This window comes from Halyomorpha halys, unplaced genomic scaffold (assembly GCF_000696795.3).
Source record: "Halyomorpha halys isolate HHAL.00 unplaced genomic scaffold, Hhal_1.1 Scaffold863.1, whole genome shotgun sequence".
NCBI classification, from domain to species: domain Eukaryota; kingdom Metazoa; phylum Arthropoda; class Insecta; order Hemiptera; family Pentatomidae; genus Halyomorpha; species Halyomorpha halys.
Genome location: NW_027105160.1, coordinates 147,349 through 156,495, shown reverse-complemented (window position 1 = coordinate 156,495; position 9,147 = coordinate 147,349).

Sequence of the window (9,147 nt, the reverse complement as noted above, 5' to 3'; positions counted from 1 at the left end):
TTTTAGATTTGGCACAATAATCAGTAGTCACATCAGAATGACCCTCATAAATCAAGATTGATTTCATCAAGTATATTGATTCAAAATGATGGAGGATGCGAAGTTTTATAAGCACATGTCTCGTTAATTAGCTTAATTAAAATTAATCATTAATCAGATTAATTAATTAAATCAGAATTCACATGTCTAAAATAAGTTTAAAAAGATTATATTTAATTGGTCTTACTATCAACAGACATTAATGCCATAAGGAGAAACACCATTATTAATATCAACTCATTAAGACTTATAAAACTCGTTCATTTAAAGAAAATTAAAATTTTATAGTTATAATTTTTTTTTGGCATACTTCTATGCTTTCTTATAGATAACCCTTTTTCTTTTTCTCTAAAAAACCCAAGATGACATTTAATGAGTTTTGCAACCGAACAATTCATATATCCAACGTATGTTCCAAAAGTTGTAATGTAAATGTATGTATAGTAATGCTAAAAAAGATCATAGCTTTAAAATTTTTATTTTCTTTAAATTAACAAGTTTTATAAGTCTTATTAAGCTTTTTTTTTAAATTTTTAATAATATTAAATTTATTTTCTTATAGTAAAATTTTATACTGAATGAAGTACATTGGTACTGCTAGAACCCCTGAGGTGTGCAGTACTTTGTAAGAAGTACGGTTGATGGAACAAAACAAGGAGGTGATTTGGTCAGAATCACGCTCGACCGCCAGATTTTTCCCCAATTAAGGCTTATCACTTTATGATGCTGGGTAGACCCCGGAGGGCAACCAAGCCCACAGGGTTGACTCACGGCTACAGTAACAGAATAAATAATTGTCTGGAGTACTACGGTGCCTTACCAGTGAGCTATCCCGCTCCTCAAATTCTCCCGTTAATTCATCCTTTTTCGGTCCGAATATTTTGCGTACTATTTTATTTTCGAAAACCTTAAGGCGCTGTTCATCACTTAGTGTAAAAGACCACGTCTCGCATCCTTAAAAAACAGTGGGAAGGATAATAGTTTTATAAATTATAATTTTTAAGTTTTTCGATTACAGGCGCGAGTTAAGCAGTTCCGAAATTAAAAAATAACAAGCATTTCCCGTCTTCAACCTAGCTTTTTTTTATTAAACTGGTACATTTTTTTTATTCCTGGCTAACTTAGACAGAAAAAAATTTTAAAAGTTTGTGACTAGAAATAATATTAAAAATATTTTTTCCGAAAACTGTTGAAATTAAAATTAATCGAACTGTCAACTAAAAAGCTCATTTGGAAAGTTAGTACCACAAAGTATTGCGAAAATCACTAATATAGAAATATCAGTTCTGAAACTAGCGAAGAAAAATTTCAACTCAATTAGAGTGGTAAGCCATAGTTGTATGATGCGTAAGTTTTATTTTATTTTTTTAATTAGATTGTTAGATAAATTATTGTAGAAAGAAGAAAAAAAAAAAAGAAAGAAATATATCTATCCAAAAGAATAGCTATAAGAAATTTGAGGGGAATATAGGAAATACAAACAATTGACGTTGCTATATATATAAATAGGGAGGTTTTCCCCTCGGGATCGAAAAGGCGTTGTTGAAAATGGGCCCTGCTCGGAATAGATTCGGCAGAAGAAAACAATAGCGAAAGAGACGGAAGAAAGATGATAGGAGGCACTCCTATATTCAGGGATTACTATCTCTTTGGTCGGGGAGCAGATGTGGTCAGCGCTTGATGCATTTTCCATATGCGAAAACAGGGCCCGGATCTCATAAGTCCGGCCTGGGATCCCAAGGCGAATAAAATTGCAAAAGAGGTTGGTGGGGGGGGGGGGGACTGGACGTGATTCGAAAGATATCAGCACCTCCGCGATAATGTCCTGCATCATAGCACCTGGGCTTCCTCTACTAGTCTGTCCTCCGAGGCCTTACTGATATTTTTCTCTTTTACACATTACAAATTATAAATATGTTAATTTACACAAGAGTATAATGTCCTTATGAGTATTTATTTCCTTATATTTTAGATTACTTAGTGAGACAAAAAAAATCAAACCTGCAAATTTTTACGAATGATTTATGATACTATTTAAAATTAGCTTTGATTTGAATTTTAATAATAATTTAGACCTTAATACATTTTGAAATAAATCAATTGTATCCCAAACCTGAGTGTAAGGAATGTTAAAAATGATACTGTGAAATAAGAGTTTGATAACAGTGTTAAGTTAATCTGTAATTAAAAGTTTTAAAATTTAATGGGAAAGTAATAAAATAGTGTAATTTGAATGAAATTAATGGTCTGGGCAGAATAGCCTGTAAAAAGTTTATAAATTATTGGATGTGAGGTATAACTTTTAATTTAAGATATACTATTTTTTTTAATAATGTTGTTAGTTAAAATTGTTCAAAATGTATGTATAATATGTTGTTATTTATTAGATTGTCCTTGAGGATGGCCGCATTGACCGAAAAGTTGGACCTTTAAAGAAATAATAAAGAGATTTTTAAGACTTAACTAGGATACATATTATTTAATTTGTACAATATTATAGATTAATTAGTAAGAAAAGAAAACTCGAAGCCTGCAAATTGTTACAGAATGGTTTATTATTTGAATTAATAATTTAATCTCATTAGAAAATAACAAACTATAAACAATATACAACTTTCCTTACAGCTTTCGGTCTTAATTACAATACAAAAATTGTGTATATCTTCCCTAATTTTGTCCTCAAATACATTAATCAATCCACAGAATATATAATTTTGTAGTTTTAACAAATTGTAGGAGTGAATTATTATCACTAAATAACAATATAAACGAAAATATCAGTTATATCCAAATGGAAATAATAAAAAAAATCATGAAACATTAAAAGGAAATAAACAAATAATAATAGGTAAGTACAGATCATGACAATAATATCTATATATTATCTACATATTAATATTATCTACATTGATAATTATAACATAACCTAACGTAAGTAGAGGCTCATCTCAGAATCCATTTATATACACCTTGATCCCCTTCCAGTTAACCACAAAATTGATAAAAATTGTAACTCGCATACCTACGGCCATAAATTTAACTTAATTAAGGCTCAATAACTTTATGCTCATTTTATTATCATCACCAAATATTCAAATTGTTTCTATTAAATTATTTTATTATCATCACTTATATTTTTAATTATCCTTTTGTTGTTTTTTAACATTCTGTTACAATTTCTTTACTCATTTCCATTTCAACAATTTATTAACTTCTATACTTTATTACTTATTTTTAATATGTTAATGTACTTCATTTCACATCTTACCTTTTACTTATATTTTATTCTTCTTATACCTCTTTTTTATTTATTTATCTACTGTTTTTGTTAATTTTCCCATTTACTGTTTACTGTAAATTTTCACTTCACATTATTTAAATTAACTTATTTCACTTTTTTTTTTTTTCCGGCCAAGACTCCCATTGGAGTCCTATACTGCATCTTATTTCACTTAACATTTTTCTTGTTACTTATGTTATCTTGACTATTGTAATTATATAATTATCAATGTAGATAAAATATTATTGTCACAATCTATACAAAAATAATATTTAAGTGTATTAAAGGTCACGTAGAGATTCGAGATAACGAGGTAGTTTATAAAATGGGAAACTTTGGTTCTCACAAATAAACAAAGGGAAAGACGTCGTAAAAACATTTTACCTTACTTTTGAATGCTAAAACTGTAGCGGTAACTAAACCCTTAAACATATTATACTTGAATGTCCATCTTACAAAAAACAACGAGAAATATTGTTCAAAGATCTAGATACAAATAAAAGTATTATTTATTAAAAGTAACATACTACATAAAAATATGTTACATCCATAAATATTTGTAATCTATAATACATATTGTATAACTGTGTACATACATTGTATATCAGACAATGTAAAACAGTGAAGAACAGGACAAGGATATAATACATTAATTAATCCATCACTTTTCTCCTTCATGTGGTATTGCAAAGTTATTTGATGTTTGAGAAAAATCTATAATTGTAAACAATAAGTTAAGTTTAGTATCTTAAATACTGCTAATACATTATTCACACAAATAAATTTTCATGGCGACCGAATAAAGAAATAAAAAAGGAAGAAAAGACATTGGCTACGTGGATATATTCCCCCGTTCCACCTCCCCTCTGGTAAAGCGGAAGAAATCATAATTGACAAAAAAGGGAAGAGGTTTAATATCATACTATTTACTATATAGGAGGCAGGGGCAATATAGGAGTGGCTTTTTCCTTTTTTTATTTCTGCAAAATCAAAGGTGGATAGATATTGTGGAGAGGAATACAGCTGTTTTATCTTCCCTATAACAGTAAACATACGGGAGCAAGTTAATTCTTAGACATCTGTTCCACTCGTAAAGGTTGGATATTGGAACTCCTGGTCCACCTGTCCACCCACAAGACCTTCTACTCCTATATTTATAGAACTATATAACTATAAATAAATCTATGTAGCTATATCGCTCATAGATGTCTCAAACCACTAATTTATAAATACTACTCATTAAAGGCAAATTAATAATCTTAAGAACCATATGAAATATATCCTTTTTTTTAGCTCCTTTTTGGTCACAAGGAGTATACCGAAATCTTTACATGGAGTTCACTGATTTTTCAAAAAATTTCTGGTAATTCCTGATAAAAATTCCAAGCTATCTAGAAAAAGGTATAAAAAAAAAAAAGCGGGAACAATTACTACTTTAGCAGACTATTCAAGCCTTTTAAAAATGAATTTAAATCGGTTCATTCAATTAAATCTGTCCGTTCAACAGGGAATTTTTCCCTACTTCATTTTTTAAAATTTATTTATTGCTATTTACAACTTTACATTCATAAATATATATATACATCCAGTAAAGTTGATTTTAGGTTATAATGAAGTGATACAGGCGTGCAGAAAAACTACGCATTGTTAGCACTCTGATAGCGTTTTCACATTAGCAGATCTCGTGACCATCTTCTTTTCCGGCGACTCGGAAGATTATCACGAATGGCAGAGGAAGCAAGGGGTTAGAAACTAGTGGGTTTGGAGTGGTATCTGGTTCGGGCTAGATCGGTTATATATGGAACATTAAGGTATTAATGTATGATTTTATTGGTGACAAAGTAAGGAGCATTGAGGATTTTACGAAAAAGTTTGGATTGTATGGATTGGATACAAGAGGAATTGGAAGGTTTAGTGGAGCCCCAAAGCTCAACTTCGTAAGTCCAGATAGGCCTTATAATTGGCATATAGATCAGTGTTTTATAATGGATTGGAAGTTTAGACCGTTTGTCTTTTAAGCTTTGTAATAGTCGAATTCGACTTTCAATTTCCTGTCGTTTCACTCTTGTATGAGGATTTCAGGTCACTCCTTGGTCCAGATGTAGTCCTATGTAACGGATCTGTTCGAAAGGAATAAGTAGCCTATTGGTAAAGGATACTACTGGGCCAGAATGTGTTTTTAAAAAATAATTTTTAATGGTTAGATTGTAATTGAAATTTTTAATTAATAGATATCCTTAAGCATAATAAGAGCGGCAGAAACATGTTATCATTTATAGAAAAATATTACTTTGCCAAATATTACGAAAATTAACATTCTTAGAAAGGGGATTGCCTTTTTTTCTGTTATCATCTCCTCTTATGAGATTGTGACATTTGGTACATCGACTAACCTACTCGCTATAATTGTCTGTTCAAAATGTCAGATAAGTAAGGCCACCATGGAGGGCGGGAGTGGAGGGTTTCACGCCGTTTTTCAATTTCATTAGTTATTTCGTCAGGGGGGTACGAAAAAAAATGTGTATATAAGTTTTTTTTTAATGAATTAAAACATTGAAATGTATATTACCTATTAAATAAATATAAAACAAATGCCTCATTTTTAGAGTTTCGGGTAATATAGTTCAATGATGCTATAAATGTATAATATCTAATATTTTTATTTTGTAATATGCATTCTAATATTAAATATTTAATACTGAAGATTGCCAGACATAGAGTATTATAGTTGAAAAAAGTACAAGGATCCCTGAGTAATATCGGTCGTAAACATAAAAGAGTATTAGATATCGATTTTTATAAATTAGAAGAAATAAATGTAGTAGAAACGTTTGGTGGAAAATGTGTAATATAATTATAAGTATATTATAATGAGTTTCGCTACCTCAAATTTCAGTACAGTTTTCAGAAAACTTTGCTCATATACAGGTGAAGTGAAATTGAAAAACAAACTACTGTGACATGAAAACATTTATCCGACTGACGAAACGGAATAATCCGCTACACATGCGCCCGTCAGCTAAACTGTTGTTTTGGTGATTGTGTTAGATTAGGCCTCCATAATACGTGCTCACTTGGGTAAGGTAGTTGCTTAGGAGGTAAATAGATAGGACTTACAGGTACCAGCCTTACAGGGTACTATTCTTGAAGGTATGAAGGAGGAATGCAAGCATGGAGAGTAGCCAGCTGTCAGGTCTTTTAGGGAGGTATAGTAACTTCGTTTTATCGGATGCTGTTCTTGTAGATAGATATACAGGAGTACGATTGCCCGGATGGTAACCAGCTATCGGGTCCTACGAAAGAATGAAAAATGGAGGAAGGAGGAGAAATTTAAAATGATTGAGCAATAAGAGACAATATTCATGACGAAACATTATGTATGAGAACGTACTGATCCCTTATTTAAATTGTTATTCTCTACTCTCCTAAAGAGGTGATTTTCGTGAAGCGAGATTTCACACAGAAACTTTTTTTTTTTTCTTAACCCCTATAACAAAAAAGAATTTATTAAAATAAAACAAATACATATTGTTAATCTGCAATATGTCCTTTAGCTATAGCAGAGCTCCATTCGAAGGAATGTTTGAGTTTATACAATATTAATTAGTACTTAGGTTCATTTCTGAGATGTGTGAGGTGTTGGGGCACACACCGTTTAATTGACTTGCCCTAAAACTAAAAACTTAACTAATACTAAAAACTAAATATGTGTCTCTGTCACAGTTTTCACTAAGCATGTACTGCAGGTTCTAAACAATATTAAACAAGTCAAATTTTAGTTTTTTTATTGTTAAGATCGTGTCTTATTTCATTGGACTACTTATTTACGTTAAATTTAATTACCTTCATAAGACAAAGGCTATGAAGCTCAAATTATTAATGATGGTTCTCCTTATGCTTGTAATCTTTAGATGTACATTGAGGTTGGGTTAAAAAACATTCTTGCTAAGTCTCTTCAATAAAATTATTTCTAGAGCCTAAAAAAAAAAAAAAAGTTTTTCGAGTAACTGGAAAACTATATATAATTATTTTGGATTCCCTGGGGATCATGCACCTGCATGGGAATTAGCTCGGAGATTATTTATTTATTTTAATATGTGGAGCTGTCGATTTGTGTGCTTTAACTTATTTATTAAATTATTTTATTTTATTAGTATTATTATTTTTCTTTATTTATATATATTTGTTTTAAACTTATTTATCCATTCAAGTGTTTCTTGTAACCGGCTTTTTATTATATTTTCCTTTGGATCTAAGTGTTAGTCTTGTTCTCGTAAAATGTATTTATTTGTTTGTTTTTTGGTAAGCTGATCTACTGCTGTGACTATTATTGATGGTCTGATCTCGCATTGCCGTCTAATAGTGAATTTGTTTAGTGGGTCACTGAAGAGGATCTAGGAGGGTGAATTCAGGAGAGCGAATTTGTTGATCGGGTGAATTAAAAATTGTGAAATTGAAGGAACAAAAAAAGGGGGGGGAAAAAAAAAGGAATGAATTGAAATATTTGTATTTGATGTATAGACCGAAATTGATTGTAAAAGGAAACTGTAGGGGAAAAAAGTTGTTTTCTTTCTATTTTATTATACCATGTAATTTATATATGTCTGATTACGGATTGATAAGTATGCTGTGTGATATAGCAGCCTGATGTATTTGGGCAGCATAGATGAATAAAGTATTTCTCTCTCTCTCTCTCACTTGTTTAAAAAATAATTTAATTCTATTCAAAACAAAACAAACATCATCTAATTAAAACCAATATTAGCAAAGATAGAAACTCGTTTCAGCTGTATCTTAACACAAAAAGAACAGATAGGGCTCAATTACTTATTCATCACTTTATCTCAAAAATAACAATTCCTATAAAGCTAAATTATGAATGGCAGTTCTGCTTATACTGTAGCAATAAGGCTGGTTTTAAAAAAAATTGGACTCTAAGTGAATGAAACTGTCCTTAGTATAAGACTGACCTGTTCTTCACACTGAGAGATTTTACTTTTCAATTATTTAACCTATTCATTATAGTTTTTAAATCTATGGCTCATCCTTGAATGATTACCCATTTTATGTTTAAAATTAACAAAAAATATGTATATTAGTTTTATTTTTCATCCTTTTGGCTGCAACATTTATTTGTTGATACAGTTATAATAACATTTCCTGTGGTATGATATAAATAAGAATTTAGAATGTAGAAAAGTAGTATGGTTTTTGGGTTAGTACCTCAAAAGTACTTAATCTATGTTGCAATATTATTCAGTGAATTATTACCCAATTTTTTAAACAGCTAAATGCTAGGAGGAAAAACTTTAAAATGTTATGTAAAATTTGTACAATGAAAATTAACTAGATAAAACTAACCATCTTTCTGTTTTGCTTAAAATACTGAATGAATTTAGTTCCTAATATAAGATAATATTAAGTTTAAGTTCAATTTATATTGCTATAATTAAATATAAACAAGTTCATTTACTTCAACACTGATGATAATTTTGAAACAACTTAGCCTCATATCTTTAAAAATGCAACATAAAAAATAAAATTGTAATAATGAAGAAAACTTAACAAACCTCAAGTTGATAACAGAGATTTATTCTAAACCAGATGACTTACAACATAACCTAAATTTAAGCATTTAAAAGTAGAAAAAAACAAATAAGGGATTCCCTCTAAAACATCCGTTAACTGTTGCTTGATAGTGCTGCTATCTAGCAATTGAAGTTAGTACTGTTTAGATCATTAACAATATGTAAAATCTGTTCGTTCTTGTTTATAATAATTGTTAATTTTATGTTAAAATATTTTCATAATCATTTCAGACAAAAGAT